The sequence below is a fragment of the Ursus americanus genome, chromosome 5 (assembly GCF_024610735.1).
Source record: "Ursus americanus isolate L20-20 chromosome 5, mUrsAme1.1.p, whole genome shotgun sequence".
In the NCBI taxonomy this organism is placed as follows: Eukaryota; Metazoa; Chordata; class Mammalia; order Carnivora; family Ursidae; genus Ursus; species Ursus americanus.
The window spans coordinates 14934907-14953684 of NC_142131.1; the positions used below are offsets into that span (position 1 = coordinate 14934907).

General features: G+C 37.7%; 1 protein-coding gene and 1 long non-coding RNA gene across 14 annotated transcripts in view; one reads left to right on the forward strand and one right to left on the reverse strand.

The window, feature by feature from the left end:
• The window catches only part of MCTP1 (multiple C2 and transmembrane domain containing 1), a 501045-nt gene that overhangs the window by 126236 nt on the left and 356031 nt on the right, over positions 1-18778 (forward strand). The window lies entirely within an intron of this gene.
• LOC123791464 (uncharacterized) overlaps positions 1-18778 on the reverse strand; it is a 94463-nt gene that overhangs the window by 58207 nt on the left and 17478 nt on the right. For 2 of the 4 annotated variants that reach the window (XR_015724391.1, XR_015724390.1), the window contains exon 3: positions 18674-18743. This is a non-coding gene — a long non-coding RNA (uncharacterized LOC123791464). Of the gene's footprint in view, positions 1-565; positions 2330-7473; positions 18744-18778 lie in introns of those variants that run through there. The other 2 variants (XR_015724389.1, XR_006779383.2) reach the window with 2 other exon arrangements.

Sequence of the window (18778 nt, forward strand, 5' to 3'; positions counted from 1 at the left end):
TGATGCACTAGATGAGAACCATGAAACTTGCAAGTCGTGAGCTGAAAAATACAAGGCCAATAACTCGTCCTTTCTGTCCAGTGCTCTCTCTCTTCTAAGATGTTCCTAAACTAGTATTTATGTTAACCTTACAAGTTTTAGTAAAGAGGATTTCTTTGATCTTTGGAAGAAACTGGACACTTTATTTTCTTTATAGTACTTCATAAGTATGGATATAATTTTGTAATCCCAATAGAATAAACATGAGCCATCATTTTTTTAGACATCTGATAGTGCTTTCCAGGTGGCCACTGTAGGGTCTCCTAACAATGTTTTTGTTGTTGTTGTAGGAGCTCCTACTCTGTTTCTTTTTAAACAGCTTTATTGAGATGTAGGTCCTATACCGTACAATTTATACATTTAAAGGATGTAATTCAGTACCTTTAAATGTAATCACAGAATTGTGCGTCCATTACATGATCAATTTCAGAACATTTTAATTAACCCAAAAAGAAATCCTGTGCCCCTTAGTGATCACCTCCGTTCCCTCTGTCCTTCCTACTTCTCCCCTTCCCAAGCACCCCACCCCCACTCTGGCATAGGCAACTGCTAATCCACTTTCTGCCTCTGCAGATTTGCCTACTCTGGATATTTCATATAAGTGGAATTATGCAATATGTAGTCCTTCATGACTGGCTTGTTTCCCTTAACATAATGTTTTCAAGATTCATCCATGGTGTAACATGTGTTAGTACTTCACTTCCTTTGCTAAATGATATTCCATTCTATGGATATACTACATTTTATCCATTTACTAGTTGATGGACATGTGTTTCCACTATTTGGCTATTATGAGTAAGGCTGCTGTAAATATTCCTGTACCAGTTTTTGTATCGATACATGTTTTCCCTTCCTCTTGGGTGAAATTCCTAGGAGTGGAATTGCTGGGTCATACAGTAGCTCTGCATTTAACCAATTGAGTAATGGTTTGAAGAACTGCCAGAATATTTTCCAAAGCATTCATACACTCTTGTGGTTTGAACCACCATAACTAGCTCTGGGTGATTGTCATGGAGCTTTGGGTGAGTGCTAACCACACTTTTTCCTACCTGGCCAGCCTTTTCCTCCTCAAACCAAGCCGTGCATAGGCACCAGAGTGAACTGTCTAAGCATATCTGTGTCATTTCCATTTTAGCCCTCCAGTGCCTTCCTATTCACCTGGATAAGCCCAAGCCCTCCGTAACAGGTTGTATCGGAGTACCAACCATCTGCCCACTGTCCATCTCTCCAGCTTTGACTTGCTCCACTCTCTGCTTCCCATTTTAGATTCCAGCAGCACCTGGTGGCTCTGGTTCCCCTCAAATATCAGCCTTCAGTCTTTGGACTTGAATCATACATGTCTATTGCCTCTAGGCCCAGTCTGGGTCATTTCTATCCTGGGGTTTTGGTTGTTCAGTTTGACTTTAAAGATAAAGAACTGAAGGATACTTACAGTTTTTAAGTAGTCTGGAGAGTAGTTGAAGAAGATTTGTTGGTATAGAAGATAAAGATTTCTGGATAATTAGACATTTGGGATGCATGATTAGATCAATGTAGAATGAATGAATTGAATCAGATTTTCCAGACCTGATAAGCTGTGAACACTAATTTCAAGGGAAATTTAGTTTATGTATATGGTTTTATTCATTCATTCATTCACTGAGTTGATTGAGCAGCTACTATGTGCCAATTCTATTTTAAGCCCTGGGGATATGCCAGTCAATAATACAATATACCTGTCCTCAGGGGGCTTACTTTTTATTAAGAAAAACAATAAACAATGAGTGTGAGGAGTAAATCAGGGGAATCTGATTTTATTGTGTCATTGCATGGCATGTCCATTAGGTGGACAGAGAAAGCCTTGCTGAATTGGCAAACTTTGAGGTGATATCTAAAAGACGAAGAGACAGCCAGGCGGAGAACTGGAACTCTCAAATTCCAGGTCATCGGGGCAAAGGCACTGAGACTCAGGTGGTAGCATGGGTTAATTAGTTAATTGCAGAGAGTTAGATTTTGATCATATTATTACTGTCTTCAATATAACAATTTATATGTTTAAAATTGTTTCATAAGAACTCAAACCAGATAGTTGATCTACCTGGAAGTAAATACATGTATACTTGTCTTGGTCTACTTGGGCTGCCATAACCAAATACCATAGCCTGGGTAAGTGTAATGACAAAGTTTTATTTTGTCACAGCTCTGCAGATCTGAAGTGCAAGATGAAGGTGCCAGAACATTTGGTTTCTGGTTGAGAGGTCTCTTTCTGACTTGAAGAAGAGTCTCCTTGTGTTTTCACATGGTCTTTCCTCTGTGCATACAAAAAGAGAGAGAGAGCTCTCTGATGTCTCTTCCTCTGCTAAAAAGGATGCCATTACCCTTGAATTAGGGTCCTACCCTTATTACTACATTTAATCTTAATTACGTACCTAAAGACCCCATTTCCAAATACCATCACATTGGAGGTTAAGACTTAAAAATAGGAACTTGGGGACAGCACAATTCAGCCCATAATAATAGTCCAGTCATTTGAACACCCTAAAAGGGTAACTACGTCAATTAAGCAAGCAGTTAGATTGGGAGGGACAAAATGCAAAGTTGTACAATAGAATAATTTCTTAGTAGTTGATGGACATTACTCCCCTCCCTTCCACACAAAACATACACATCCTAATGTTTAATGTATGTGCAATTCAGTGTTAAAAATTTCTTTAAAAAAAAACGGTTTTATTTATTTATTTGAGAGAGAGTGCAGAAGCAGGGGAGGGAGAGGTGGAGGGAGAAGCAGACACCCTGCTGAGGAGGGAGCCTGTTGTGGGGCTTGATCCCAGGACCCTGAGATCATGACCGGAGCTGAAGGCAAACACTTAACCAACTGAGCCACCCATGTGCCTCTAGTGTTAAAAATTTCTTAACCTTTTAAAACATTTTGTTTTTCATGAAAGGATAAAAGTCCGATGCATTCAGATTCTTGATTGTTGATCACTGAAGGATATTCAAAGAAAGATCTTATGATTTAACTATAACCTATTCTAGGTGAAGTGATATCTTCAGTATACAAATGGAAGCACTTTTAAGTTCTAACAAAACAAAATAAAAAGTCATGCAAAAAGTGAAAGCAGAGAAGGAAAAAATTGGGATAAATATCCTTACAGTCTCAACTCTTTAGATTTTATTGAATAATTTGACTAATTGGTTTAGTCATCACAAAATCCAAGATAGCAGAATCATATGTTTGTGGAAAATAATGCAGTGTGTTAAGTTCTACAAATATAGGGATTATGCTTTTGCTTTCTTATATAAACTAAGAAAGTACTTTCTGTGTATGCATTATAATCAATAGTGATGGAATGAGCAAGGATTGCAAATATTGTAGGGTCCTTTTAAAGGGAAAGTAAATCAGAATGCAGTTCTGGGATCTCGAATTTAAACAAGGAAGTACTGCATTTCAGAACCTAGTGCCTAACAGACATCCAGTTACTGCTGGCTTGACATACATTCTCAGCATGCATATGGCTCTAGTGTTAATTCATTAAAAAAAAATCATCATCTTTGGAAATCTCACATTCCAGGATGAAAATAAATGTTCTAACTGAATAAACATTTATATGAAGTAAAGAAATAATCAGATTCTTAAGTCAATATATAAGTTAGATAGTAAATTTTTAACAAATTATATTAAAATGTCACTGTCAAATACACAGAGAATACAGAGGGAATATATAATTTCTTTTTATGAAGCACCAGATGTGCTTTTGAAAGGATATGTTGGAATAACACAGACTGGACTGGCTACAAATTTGTAACTACGCATTCAAAATAGATGCACAGCCCTGCCAGGTGATCCTTCTTTCCCTCTCAAATAAAGTCACCTCCTCTGAGATAAAGTTTTCATTCTTAGCTCTTTCTTCTCAAATCTTCAGCAACTTCTCTTAGTTGATTATTTCTCCAAATACAGAGAAAATAAACAGAGTTGGGCAAGCTGTTCTTCTTCCTACTACCAAAATCTATTGACCTTGGCCAGCAGCCTCATAAAATGGCCATCATATTCCTGCTTTGTCGAAGGCCACATCTGCCATCGGGGCCCTGGCTGCCATCCACAGCTCAGAGACTCAGTTCCTGCAATCATCTCTCTTCTCTCCTGTTTCTGGATGTTTTTCCTTTTTACTGGATAATTCCTATTTGGCATGTAAGCCATGCAATTGGCATGCAATCATGTCACGCATTTATAATTGAAGAGGCAAAAACCCCTCTTTCAGCCCTTGTCATCCTCCAAGTACTTCCCCATTCCATTCACAGGGGAAAGTGTTTTTTTCTTCCTTTTTTAAATGCTTTTCTTCATCTTATCCCTTTTTGATCCAGTTTAAGCAGGTTTTCGTTCTTACTACTCCAAAAATGGCTTCTATCAAGATCAGAATCTTCCCAATGCCAAAGGTTATGCTGATGATGGTGGTGATAATAATAAAACACTTCTATAATGTTAACTATGTGTCAGGCACTATTCTAAGTGCTTAATAGATACTAACTCATTTAATTCTGACAACAACCTGTATAATGTAGATACCATTAGAACACCCATTTTACAAATGAGGGCACTCGAAGGTTAAATAACTAAGTTCTCACTTTTGGTAAGTGGTGGATCCAGGATTTGAACCTGAGAAGTCTGGTTCAGGATTTTATCTCTGAACCCTTACACTATTATCTATATCCTACTTCCTGTCTTTGCAGCTCTTAACATGATTAATATTATCCTGCATGAACCACTTCATCCCTAGGCCTCTGAACTGTGCGGAGTTTTAAAGTTTATTTTGATTAATGAATTCTAATTTCTTACTTTCTTGTCTGTTCTGTCTGAATTGTATTCACTGCCTCTTCGTCCTCCATCAGCCCTCTGAAGTTGTAGTTCCCTAGAGGTCTGTACTCAATCCTCTTCTTTTCTAACACCCTAGCCTCATTGCATAAAATAGCAACTCTACACTGCTGACTTTCAAATGAGCATCTCTAGGCTGACCTTATCCCATGTGCTCCAGACTTAACAGAGTCAATAGCCTACCAGCATCAGTACTTTGATTTCTGATAGGGATCTGAAACTTAACATTGGCCAAGACAAAACTACTGAGTCTTCACGCTACCCATTCCTGCAAAAACCCCATCCCATAAGTATTTCAAGTTTCAGTTAATGACAGAAAGGCCATGAGGAGTACATAACTATATTCAGTGAAAATTGAACTATATTCTCTTTGCAGTGCTATTTTGGATTCCCATGGCCAATCTTTGGATAGATTCTGAAAGCTTATCGAAGTGCTCTGGTAAGAGAGCTAGTGTGTGTAACGTAGGAACTGGCTTTCTATTGTACACGTTCCAGCCAGCTACACACCATAGATGCTAGATCATAAGACCACAGCAAACTGTCAGGTGGGGACTGGGAATCAAAAGCTGAGCATGGTTTTTAAGGTAAAAGGAAAGTTTGAAAGTATCATTTTTTTAGTCCTTTGTTTAATCCATACATTTTTGAATCAGATTTTACCATTTTATAAAGTGCCTTTTTCCATTTTATAAAGCAGTCTGACAGATAGTGTGTGCTTTCCCACACAGATCTGTCAGTTCACTCATCTTTACCACACCCACCTATGGTTCAAATGTGAAAACTTTCTGAAGCAGAGAATGCCAGTCAGCTAGAGGCTGTTGGGTGAAAACTCAAAAGTAAAAGTAAAAATTCATCATAAACCTTCATTTATCTGAGCTCCTAAGCTATACCATATGAGTAACGGCTAGGTGGGTAAAGCCCAGGGCCTTTGTGGCATCTCTCAGGCCCCAGGCTGGGTACACGAACAGGATAGATACACACAAACTCTTAAATTTGTATATGTGACCATTAAAAACCTTTTCTTCTCTACGCATTTAGACATCCAAGAATGTCTCAGAATACCTTTATTTGTATATTGCTACATGGCTTTATCTGAGTAGATGAGATCTTGTTACAATCCGAATGCTTTCTTGGAAAGTAAAAGTACAATCTTGTCCTGAATGGTAAATTCTGCCTCTCTTAAGCTCGATGGTGTCTTTAGTGAAAGGAGGGTGACAAATATTTCACATGCAAAGGGGTGGGTGTTTTTCTTGCAAATCCCAAGATAGATGTCATCTCTTAAAAGCATTTTCTCTTCTGAAATACACATTTTGGATCCTCAGTGATATCTAAACTTTGGCTGAAGCCTACACTTAGTCTAAGCTCATAAATCTGTTTAGGTTTTTTCCCTAAGCCAGTAAATTAGAAAAACCAAACTCTTTATATGTTATATTCTATTCCTCCAATAGTTCAAAGAGGAAAGCCTAATTTTAAGAATTTTAGTTATTTTTGAATTGTAATTCCAGTATAGTTAACATACAATGTTATATTAGTTTCAGGTGTATAATATAGCGATACAAAAATTCTATACATTACTCAGTGCTCATCATGAGAATTGTACTCTTAATCGCCTTCACCTGTTTCACCTATTGCCCCACCTCCCCTCTGGTAAACCATGAGTTTGTTTTCTATAGTTAATAGTTAAGTCTGTTTTTTGGTTTGTCTCTTTTTCTTTGTTCATTTGTTTTGTTTCTTAAATTGCACATATGAGTAAAATCACAAGGTATTTGTTTTTCTCTGAATGACTTATTTCACATAGCATTGTACTCTCTAGATCCATTCATGTTGTTGCAAATGGCAAGATTTCATTCTTTTTTATGGCTGGGTAATATTCCATTTTAAATATATACCACATCTTGGATGCTTAGGCTGCTTCCATAATTTGGCTGTTGTAAATAATGCTACAATAAACATAAGGATGCATATATTTTTTTGAATTAGTGTTTTTGTACTGTTTGGGTAAATATCCATCAGTGGAACTACTGGATCATGTGGTAATTCTTTTTTTTTTTTTTAAGTTTTTGTTTGTTTGTTTATTTATGAGGGAGAGAGAGAGAGAGCATGAGTGGAGGGAGGAGCAGAGGGAGAGAATCTGAAGCAGACTCCATGCTGAATGTGAAGCCCAACATGGGGCTTGAGCTTAGGACCTTGAGATCATGACCTGAGCTGAAATCAAAAGTCAGATCCTTAACTGACTGAGCATCCAGGCACCCTGTATCATGTGGTAATTCTACTTCTAGTTTTTTGAGGAACCTCCATACTCTCTTCCACATTGGCTGCACCAGTTTGTACTCCCACCAACAGGGAATGAGGGCTTCCTTTTTCTCCACATCGTTGTCAGCACTTGTTTCTTGTGTTTTGATTTAGCCATTCCAACAGGTATGAGGTGATATCTCGTGGTTTTGATTTGCATTTCCCTGATAATGAGTGACGTTGAGTATTTTCCATATGCCTGTTGGCTCTTGGTATGTCTTCTTTGGAGAAATGTCTATTCATGTCTTCTGTCCATTTTTTAATTGGATTATTTGGTTTTGGGGTGTTGAGTTGTAAATTTTTTTTTTTTTTTTTGGAGGGAATGTCTTCAAGTGCTTTAATAGAACTATGTACTCAACTGCTTTTGGCAAAGGGCTTCTCCCAAAGGCTTGACTGTATTAATAAATACACAATCCCTTCTAGATAGTCTCCCAAGAGCATAATCCCTGAACTCCATGTCAGGGAAGAGGGGGCAACACACCATACCAAAAGGAAACCAACCCCATCTGTCAAAGGTGAGTATACCCTGACGTCTTGGCATTGGTGGCAAGGGTCTGACCTCACAGGCAGACCTGGGGATGCTGGTGATATTGTAGGAAGACATCTATGCTGGACCCCTGCCTGGCCAAAACCTGGATAGACCTAGAGGAAAGTAGTACAGTCAGGTGGCATGGTGCCTACCTGTAGTCATCCTCCCACTGAGCCTGAGTCTGGATGGTGGATGCCATCGTAACAAGGCAAAAGAAGCCAGGTTGAGGTCCTTCCTGAGCCTCTAGGGAGGCACAGAGGGGTCTACGCATGTAGGTGGACACCTAATCCAAGGGAAGGCTCAGGTTGGTCTTGTTCTCTGCCAGGGTAGTCAGAATGAGGTGGGCTGGTGGAGAGAGTTATAGTGGAAACTCAGGTATATGTGCAGGTAGTGCCGAAGACTGCTCATAGCTCTAGCTGCACCAAATCGAGTGGTATAAATTCTTTATGTATTTTGGATGCTAACCCTTCATCGGATATGTCATTTGCAAATATCTTCTCCCATTCCATAGGTTGCCATTTAGTTTTGTTAATTGTTTCCTTTGCTGTGCAGAAGCTTTTTATTTTGACGTAGTCCCAATAGTTTATTTTTGCTTTTGCCCCTGCCTGAGGAAGAAAAATTTTGCTATGACTGATGTCAGAGAAATTACTGCCTGTGGTTTCTTCTAGGATTTTTATGGTTTCAGGTCTCATGTATAGGTCTTTAATCCATTTTGAGTTTATTTTTATGTATGCTATAAGCAAGTGGTCCAGTTTCATTCTTTTGTCCAGTTTTCTCAACAGCCTTTGTTGAAGAGACTGTCTTTTTTTCCATTGCATATTTTTTCCTCCTTTGTTGAAGATTAATTGACCCTATAATTGTGGGTTTGTCAGCTCTCTGTATTGTTCTATTGATCTATGTGTCTATTTTTGTACCAGTACCATACTCTTTTGATTATTACAGCTTTGTAGTATATTTTGAAATTTGGGATTGTGATACCTCCGGTTTTGGATTTTGGGTTTCTTACCCCCAAATTGCTTTGGCTAGTCAAGGTCTTTTGTGGTTCCATACAAATTTTAGGATTTTTTATTCTAGTTCTATGAAAAATGCTGTTGGTATTTTGATAGGGATTGCATTAAATCTGTAGATAGCTTTAGGTAGTATGGACATTTTAACAATATTTATTCTTCCAATCCATGAGCATGGAACATCTTTCCATTTGTTTGGAACACAAACAATTGGAAACACAATTTCTTTCATTAGTGTTTTGCAGTTTACAGAGTATAGGTCTTTTACCTCCTTCGTTAAGTTTATTCCTAGGCATTTTATTCTTTTTGGTGCAATTGTAAATGAGATTATTTTCTTAATTTCTCTTTCTGCAGCTTCATTATTAGTATATAGAAATGCAATGGATTTCTGCATATTGATTTTTTATCCTGTGATCTTACTGAATTTGTCAATCCTAGTAGATTTTTGGTGGAGTCCTTATGGTTTTCTATATATAGAATTGTATCATCTACAAATAGTGAAAGTTTTTTTCTCTTTTTTTGTCAAAGAAATCTTTTTTTTAAGGTTTTATTTATTTATTTGACAGGCAGCAAGAGAGGGAACACAAGCAGGGGGAGTGGGAGAGGGAGAAGCAGGCTTCCCACTGAGCAGGGAGCCTGATGTGGGGCTTGATCCCAGAATGCTGGGTCATGACCTGAGCCGAAGGCAGATGCTTAACGACTGAGCCACCCAGGTGCCCCAATTTTTTTTTTCTTCCTTACCATTTTGGATGCCTCTTATTTCATTTTCTTGTCTAATAGCTATGGCTAGGACTTCCAGTATGGTGTTGAATAAAAGTGGTGAGAGTGGGTGTCCTTGTCTTATTTCTGACTTTAGGGGAAAAGCTCTCAGTTTTCACCATTAAGTATGATGTTAGCAGTGGGCCTTTCAGATACGGTCTTTATTACATTGAGATATGTTCCCTCTAACCCTACTTTGTTGAGGGTTTTCATCATGAATGAATGTTTCACTTTGTCCAATGCTTTTTCTGCATGTATTGAAATGATCATGTGTTTTTCATTCTCTCTCTGGTTGATGTAATACAACACATTGATTGATTTGCAAATATTGAACCACCTTGCATGCCAGGAATAAATCCCACTTGATTGTGGTGAATGATATTTTTAATGTATCGTTGGATTTGGTTTGCTAGTCTTTTGTCGAGGATTTTTGCATCTATGTTCTTCAGATATTGGCCTGTAGTTCTCTTTTTTTGTGGTGTCTTTATCTGGTTTTGGAACCAGAGTAATGCTGGCCTCATAGAATGAGTTTGGAAGCTTTCCTTACTCTTCTATTTTTTTGAATAGCTTGAGAAGAATAGATATTAACCCTTTTTTAAAATGTGTGTAGAATTCACCTCTGAAGATGTCTGGTCCTGGATGTTTGTTTCTTGGGAGTTTTTTGATTACTGACTCACTTTCTTTGCAGGTTGTTGGTCTATTCGAATTTTCTATTTCTTCCTGATTCAGTTTTGGGAGATTATATGTTTCTATGAATTTATACATTTCTTCTATGTTGTCCACTTTGTTGGCATATAGTTTTTCATAGTATTCTCTTATAATTGTATTTCTGTGGTGTTGGTTGTTATTTCTCCTCTTTCATTTCTAATTTTGTTCATTTGAGTCTCCTCTCTCTCTTTCTTTCTCTCTCTTTTTATGAAACTGGCTTGAGGTTTATCAATTCTGTTGATCTTTTTTTATCAATTCTGTTGATCTTTTCAAAGAACCAGCACCTGGTCATGGATCTGTTCTATTTTTTTTCTTTCTTTTTTTGTTTATTTATGCTCTAATCTTTGATATTTTCTTTTTCTCTACTGGTTTTGAGCTTTGTTTGTTCTTTTTCTAGCTCCTTTATGTGTAAGATTGAGTTGTTCATTTGAGATTTTTCTTACTTCTTGAGGTAGGCCTGTATTAGTACAAACTTCGCTCTTAGAATAGCTTTTGCTGCACCCCGAAGATTTTGGACCATTGTGTTTTCATTTTCATTTGCCCCCAAGTATATTTTTATTTCCTCTTTGGTTTCTTGGTTGACCCATTCAGTGTTTAGTAACATGTTATTTGCCCTCCATGTATTCGTGTTCTTTCTGGATTTTTTTCTTGTGGTCGATTTCTAGTTTCATAGTGTTATAGTCAGAAAAGGTGCATGGTATGACTTCATTGTTTTTGAATTTGTTGAGATTTCTTTTGTTGCCTAATATGTGATCTATTCTGGAGGATATTCTATATGCACTTGAAAAGAATGTGTATTCTGCTGTTTTAGGATGAAATGTTCTGAATATACCTTATAGATTCATCTGGTCCAATGTGTCATTCAAAGCCACTGTTTCCTTGTTGATTTTCTGTTTGGATGACCTATCTGTTGCTGTAAGTGAGGTGTTAAAGTCCCCTACTATTATTGTATTACTATCAATTACATCTTTATCTTAATAGGTGCTTTATGTATTTGGGTGCTCCCATGTTGGGTGAATATTTACAATTGTTATATCTTCTTGTGCAGTTGTTCCCTTTATGATTATATAGTATTCTTCTTTGTCTTTTGTTACAGTCTTTGTTTTAGAGTCTATTTTGTCCAATAGAAGTATCACTACACCGGCTTTCTTTTCACTTTGATTTGCATGATAAATGATTTTCATTCTTTTGCTTTCAGTCTGCATGTGTCTTTAGGCCTGAAATGAGTCACCTGTAGGCAGCATATAGATGGGTCTTGCGTTTTTATCTATTCTGTCACCCTATATTTTTTTGATGGAGTGTTTAGTCCATTTACATTCAGAGTTGTTATTGATAGGTGTGTACTTGTTGCCATTTTGTTACTCATCTTATGGTTGTTTTTGTAGTTCTGTGCTGTTCCTTTCTTCTCTTACTCTTTTCTCTCACAGTTTGCTGGTTTTCTTTAGGGATATAGTTGGATTCCTTGCTCTTTATTTTTTGTATATCTCTTACTGGTTTTTGATTTGTGGTTATCGTTAGGTTTGTATATAACATCTAATGCATATAACAGTCTATATTGATTATTGATGGTCACTTAAGTTTGAACCCATTCTTTACTACTGTCCCTTCCCCACATTTTAGGTATATGATATCATAACTTAATTCCTTTATTTTGTGACTCCCTTGACTGATTTTTATAGATAATTTTACTTCTTTTGTGTTTCTTACTTTTCTTACTCTTACTTATGGTCTTTCCTTTTTACTCAAAGAGTTCCCTTTAGTATTTCTTGTAGGGCTGGCTTAGTGGTCATGAATTTCTTTAACTTTTGTTTGAGAAACTCTTTATCTCTCCTTCTCTTCTGAGTAGTGTCTTTGGTGCATAGAGTATTGTTGGCTGCAGGTTTACTTCTTTTAGCATTTTAAATATATCATGCCTCTTCCTTCTGGCCTGTGAAGTTTCTGCTGAAAAATTAGCTGATAGCCTTCAGGGGTTTCCCTTGTACATGACTATTTTCTTTTCTCTTGCTGCCTTTAAAATTCTCTATCATTACTTTTTGCCATTTTTATTACTATGTGTCTTGGTGTGGACCTCCTTGGATTGATTTTGTTGGGGGCTTTCTGTGCCTCCTGGATCTGGATTTCTGTTTCCTTCCCCGAATTTGGGAAGTTTTCAGCTATTATTTCTTCAAATAAATTTTGTGCCCTGCTTTTTTTCTCTCTTCTCCTTCTGGGATCCTTCTGATGCAAATCTTATTATGCTTGATGGCATCATCAAGTTCCATAAGCCTATTGTTATTTTTTATTATTTTTTCTTTCCTGTTCAGCTTTATTGGTTTCCATTACTCTGTCCTTAAGGTCACTGATTCATTTTGCTTCTTCTCATCTACTATTTATTCCATCTAGTGTATTTTTAATTTCAGTTACTGAGTTTGTCATCTCTGATTGGTGGGGTTTTTTTTTTTTTTTTTTTTTTTGAATGTTTTCTTTCTCTTTGTTAAGGGTCTCACTGAGGTCCTTCACTCTTTTCTCAAGTCCAGGGAGTAGCTTTATGACCATTACTTTAAATTGTCTCTCAGCTGTATTACTTACTTCTGTTTCATTTAGCTCTCTTGCTGTGATTTTTTTCTGTTTTTTCATTTGAGACATGTTTCTCTGTCTCCTCATTTTGTCTAATTCTCTTGTCTGTTTCCATGTCTTAGGAAAGTCAGCTACATCTTCTGCTCTTAAAAGTAGTGGCCTTCTGAAGGAGAGGTCCTCTAGTGCCCTGCAGTGCAATGTATCCTGTTCACCAGAACCTGGAGCTTCAGTGTATCTCCTATTTGTGCTGTGTGCACCCTACTATTATGTCTGAGCTACTTTTGCCTTCAGTCCAATCATCTGCAATGGCTCTCTTTCCCAGTTGTGGGGGCCAGTCTTGGGCCATCTTGAGCTTGAATTGAGTCAGACTTGAATTGAGTCAGGCATTTGCGAGAGATGCAGCAACACTAAACTGCAGGTTGCTTCCCTTGTGTTGTCCTCTGAGAAACTTTGGTCGGTGGGCAGGGCCTGCAATCAAAACAGATGTCTGCCCCCAGGCCACTGCTGGGGCTGTTGTTGGATTGGTGTGTATAGTTATCTTCCCCTCTCCCCAGGGCAGGAGTCCCTTTGGAGTGGTGCTGGCCGCTGTTGGTGCTGCTTTCACACTGGCAGGCTTGTGATACCACTTTGGATGGGATCCATCCAAGGGTATATAGGAAGGGACAGGGCTGCAGGAGAATGCTGGGTTAGGCTGCATGGTGTTAGCAAGCTAGGTAATGAATATCTGTGCTGCACTGTTTCCCATACGTGTCCGTGTGTCTAGGCTGAGGTGGAAAATGGCACCTGCCAGCTCCTTTGCTCCTGGAGGAATCTCCCAATGATCCCTGCCCCTCCAGCATGTGCTCTGAGATGAGTAAACCAATCTCCCTCCCATGTACCTCAGACATTTTTTCAAACTGCTGCTTCTTTTTTAAAAAATATTTTATTTCTTTATTTGAGAGAGAGAGCAAGAGCAAGAGAGAGAGCATGAGCAGAGGACAGGGGCAGAAGGAGAGTGAGAAGCAGATTTTTTTTAATTTTAAGATTAACTTTTTATTTCACATTTTAACATTCCAGAAATTAAAATGTTTCTTGCAATTGTCATTTTAGAAATAATTAGCAGTGCTTTTATTTCTTAATAGAACAATAAATAATGGTATGACACAAAATAATTGTTTCTCAGATTAGATGGAATATGATATTTTGTCATCTGATTTTTTTTTAGATATAAATGACACATTGGAATTATGGTGGGTAAAATAAATGAAGAGATGATTGCTAGGCTTTTATTTAGACCTCCAAATGAAAATTTAAAACATTTTAAGGCTTATTCCTAGTTATTTATTGTTTTTAGACTTTAGGCTGTGTTGTGATGGATGGATCTAGCATTTTAAAAATGCAATATTCTGATTTTTAAATGTCATTGCACGATGTAGATGAGGAAATGCTGTGGAGTAGTTTAAGCGCAACGTTTAATGAGGTGAGCCAATCTACATAGATTTTAAATGTTAATGTTTGGGCATTTTTTCTGGTTACCGTTCCACTGAGGTTAACTTGAGAACTGGCCTTGACATTATTCAGAGAAGAGTTTAGTTATCAGAAAAAAGTCCAGCAGTACCTCCACTGTAACTGCTTTGTTACATAAGGTACAGAAACGATATCCTCACCTGTATTGGCATGCGGACACGAGCTTTGTTTCCTTAAGATATTACAGCCCTCAGTCCATGGACAGTGTTCTGTGGTGTGTGTGGTTCTTTTGAAACATGTTTTGTGTTTGTTCTACATGCCTGGCAATCTGGTAGTTACTGAGATACAGAAGAGATCAAGGTAAATCAGATGTGGATGCTTCCTCAGAGCTGGAGTCTATTAGTATAAGTAAGTAGTGTGTAAAGTGTGTAAATAGCTAGAAAAACAAATTAGAGAGTAATAGGTGCCATAAAAGGTATATAGATAAGGAAAAAGATACTACACCCATCAGAGAAAGATAAGGAAAGCTTCGTGAACAAGGTATTCTTATAAAACTGATTAAAAATTAATAGGAAATTAGTTATTTGGTCTCAATTATTGGAAAAATCCATTTCATTGATTTTTCATGTTCAGCTCAGTTTAAGTAGGCCCCTCTCCACAATCATAATGGTATCTTTTGTACATATGGTTCTAAGTAAAAAGTTTTGTACAAATCAAAGCACTCTCTGGGTAATCTCACCTTGTTATTTGACAAGTATAACACAAAGTTAAAATGTGCAAAATTGCTGAAAGGTTTGATAGTGTGAACTATGTGAGCAACATCTGAGAATAAGCAGCTACAAACGAAGCTGACAACACAATTTTGGCTTCATATGAAATAAAAGATCTCAGATTTCATCATGTTGTCTGCCACAAGCTCTGATAAAAATTTTGTGGGACTCTACTTCCCATTTGTTCAAGCCTTTGTTTTACGGCATGCCACTGAGAAGAACACACCTTCGTAATCCCATATTCCCAATTTAGTTCATAACCAACTTGTAGCTCTAGTGTTCTTGTTTTCTTTTAAGAAGATACCACCATCACTAGTTACTATAAAAACGGGGGCAAAGTAGACAGTAAACATTTCCATTGGAAGTTAACTCTTCATTTGAACAAAGATTTATTGGCCATAGGAGATTTATACCTCATTTTTTTTTTAATTAAAGAGCAGGCACGTCTTTTTAGTCAGAACCTTGGACATTTGAACTTGGTTTAGGACCTTTATTATTACAGACTGTCAAGTGTCTCCAAAATAATCCTGCATGGTAGCACCAGGAATTGATACTTCTTCCTTCTTTTTTTATTTTTATTTTTTTTAAAGATTTTATTTATTTATTCGACAGAGACAGAGACAGCCAGCAAGAGAGGGAACACAAGCAGGGGGAGTGGGAGAGGAAGAAGCAGGCTCATAGCGGAGGAGCCTGATGTGGGGCTCGATCCCATAACGCCGGGATCACGCCCTGAGCCGAAGGCAGACGCTTGACCGCTGTGCCACCCAGGCGCCCCAATACTTCTTCCTTCTTAAAAATAACATGTCCTCTCACATAAAGCCCGTGGACGGGGAGTTGTTTTACTGAGATGTTAAAGAGTACCAAGTCCCCTTGGGTTTCAGAAACTTACTGAGACATAAGTGACAACAGATATCTGAAGTCAGGGGCTATCGCAGTAAATCTTATCACCCACCATATTGGTAGAATAAAAAGTCCTTTTAAATGCTCAGCTTGACCAAAGAACTTTTGCTTTTGGGTTGAACTTAGCTTAGCCTAGCCAGCAACTGTGATCTTAGGAGTAGGCTAGACAGAGGAAAAACTTAATCATAAAATGTATGTATTCTGTGCCACATTTATTGGCAGTTACTATCATCTGGTTGTCTGTTTTGCCTAGGGATCTACCTAGTAAGGTCAATGTGTTACTTGGGGTTTTGCTATAAAAAATAAACTCCAAAATTTCAGTGGCTTAATACAATAGAAGTTTATTTCTTACTCACGTAATATCTGTTATGTGTGTTTTTGAGCTTTCCTAGAATCCAAGGTCCTTCCATTCTGGGACTGTGCTATTTCCTAGGAGTCCTGGAGTCCTTTGGGTTTAGGCAGAAAGAATGAGAGAGGATGGAGAAAGGAAGACACAACCTCCTTTCATCCACCTTGGCTACCAAGTGACACATCTCTCTTGCATCTACATTCCACTGGAGAGAACCAGTCATATAGCCTCATTTAGATGCAAGGGTTGCTGGGAAATGTCACTGCCAGGGCGATTGCTTTCCAGAAAAACACACAATAAAAGAGTGGGTAAGTTTTGCTGGGTTTACAGGATCTGCATTATGGCAGAGAGCCCATAGTTTTGTGAGAGGGTAAATTCTGTCTGCCCAAAGTTGATCACACCAGATTAAAGAAGATGCTGTGAAATGTTCTGTTGTAATTTGTTTCGAAAAGCTGTACTTCTTTGGGAAAAGTATTTTACACCCATCAGTTAACTGTTTATAAAAGTTCCTTGAAAGTGATACCTAGGTTATGATGGTAATAAACACTAGTCTACCACACACAAATTAGTGCTTTACTTGTTAGAGACATAGTCTGTGAATGGTTCTGTTGGGTGATTTTGTAAACCCAGTAAACCTACCTACTCTTTTCTTTTTAAATTTTGCATATCCCTTCTAAAAGGAAATGGGAATTTATGCAAAAGTACTTTTGACTTGTTTTGCTTGTCTGCAAACATTTGAGCTGATGAAGTATTTATACAAGGAAATTGTCTTCTGCTAAAGGTGTTAACGTGCAGCAGAATATGAGGAAGAATTGTTGGATTCTGAGACACAGTAGGTGTGTAAGAAATAGTTCCCCCATTAAGGTCAGTAGATTTGTCTTCTGCTCTCATTTTCTGCCTCTTTGTGACCATAGGCCAGTCCTCACCATCCTCAACTGAAAATTAAACTTAAATTTGGTGACCCAGCTCTGACTCTTTCTGTACTAAAACACTTTTTTCAATCTATAGTTTGAAGACTCTGGAATCTAAAGAGGACAGAAGTCATATTCTAGAGTTCATTTTATAGGTAAAAGACTCAAGAGTTAAGAGTAAAGAGAATATTTTTAGCATATTAAGTACTTCACTTAGTGAGCAAAAAAGTCCCCATCTTCTGAGAATTTATATTCAGAGGAAAAGATATTTAAAATCTAAATGAATCTGCTTTGTAATTATCTCTGAGTTTGGGGGACTTTTTAGAATTTTATTGGGGCTCTCAGCATTGTATTGTTCTTATCGTTCCAATGATATCCCGTTTTGCTTTTGCCTAGAGCGTATCTTCCTATATGGGGAAATACAGGTGCCCACTTAGGGCAAACCTAAGTGGTCAAAACTGAATTTACTGAACATGAATATCCCTGAATTCTGGATGGTCCCTGTCAGTGGCCCAGCTCCCTGAAGGAAAAATGACATTGACCTCAGGCTGTGTGTTGATTAGTTCAGATTCTTGGTAAACTTGTAAATAATGCTGTGATTGCCCTTATCAGGTAATCCTCATGTGCCAGGTTTTGACTAGTTTTACGATGAAAATAATTTTACTTCTATTTAAAACCACTTTTTAGGTGATTTCTTTGAATGACCTGTTAAGTATTATTTAATTTTTTTTAATGTAGCATCTGTTATATAGCAGATACTGAAAATAGGTCATTATCTATTTTTTTCTACCTATTAATATTTTTCCTGGATTTTCATCCTTTCCTCGCCTCATGCTATGACCCCTTCACAAATATTTATTAGCATCTACTAGGTAAGGAGGACCTTACTACATGTATCGGTGGATATTGTGATTCATGGGGAAGAGTATCAGATGGTACAATAGGGAGAGATGTCTGGATATGGGTAGTTTACCAGTTGTTGGCAAAAGCCAACTTTCCTTTATTACAGATGGAATCAATGTTATGAAATTAAATTGATTCGAGGGCCTGATTGGTCTAAAAATTTTATAAGCTATCTAGGCATTTGAGATTTCATCGTACTATTCCATCCCCTTGCTTTGTTCTTTTAAAATATAATACTGGCTTGTGTTTGAGCCATAACACATTAAGCTTGTTATTAATCATTAACATCTTGCTGTGAATTATATTTTGAGGTTGCTCTGTGCTAATTAATAAGGTGTGTCAAGGCCTGGGACCTGGCAGGAGGGACCTGTCCTGACTTTTAGCAAAGGTTCTCGGTTTCCATCTGGTCCTCCTCGTGGGATCCAGAGTCTGGCTGGCTGTTCTCACAACTGTACCTGGAATAAAGAGCACTTGAAGGGAGTGTGAAAAAAATCTCTTTCATTTAGGGCAGGTTGGGTAAGGTTTGGTCTTTTAAAGAAATTGTTACCAGGAGACTGTGGACAAAGGAAAGTAAAGAGCAATGCAGAGCACAAATTAAGAAGATCCTAACCTTCTTAATGGCAGTGCACACTCCGATGGGTTTGGCTGATTCACTGACCTTGACTTCACAGTGTCCTTGGGAGGCGGACCCCAAAATTCCTGCTTGGTACAACTCGGTCATATTGCCTCTGAATGGGGAGATGAAATAGACTGAAAATATACT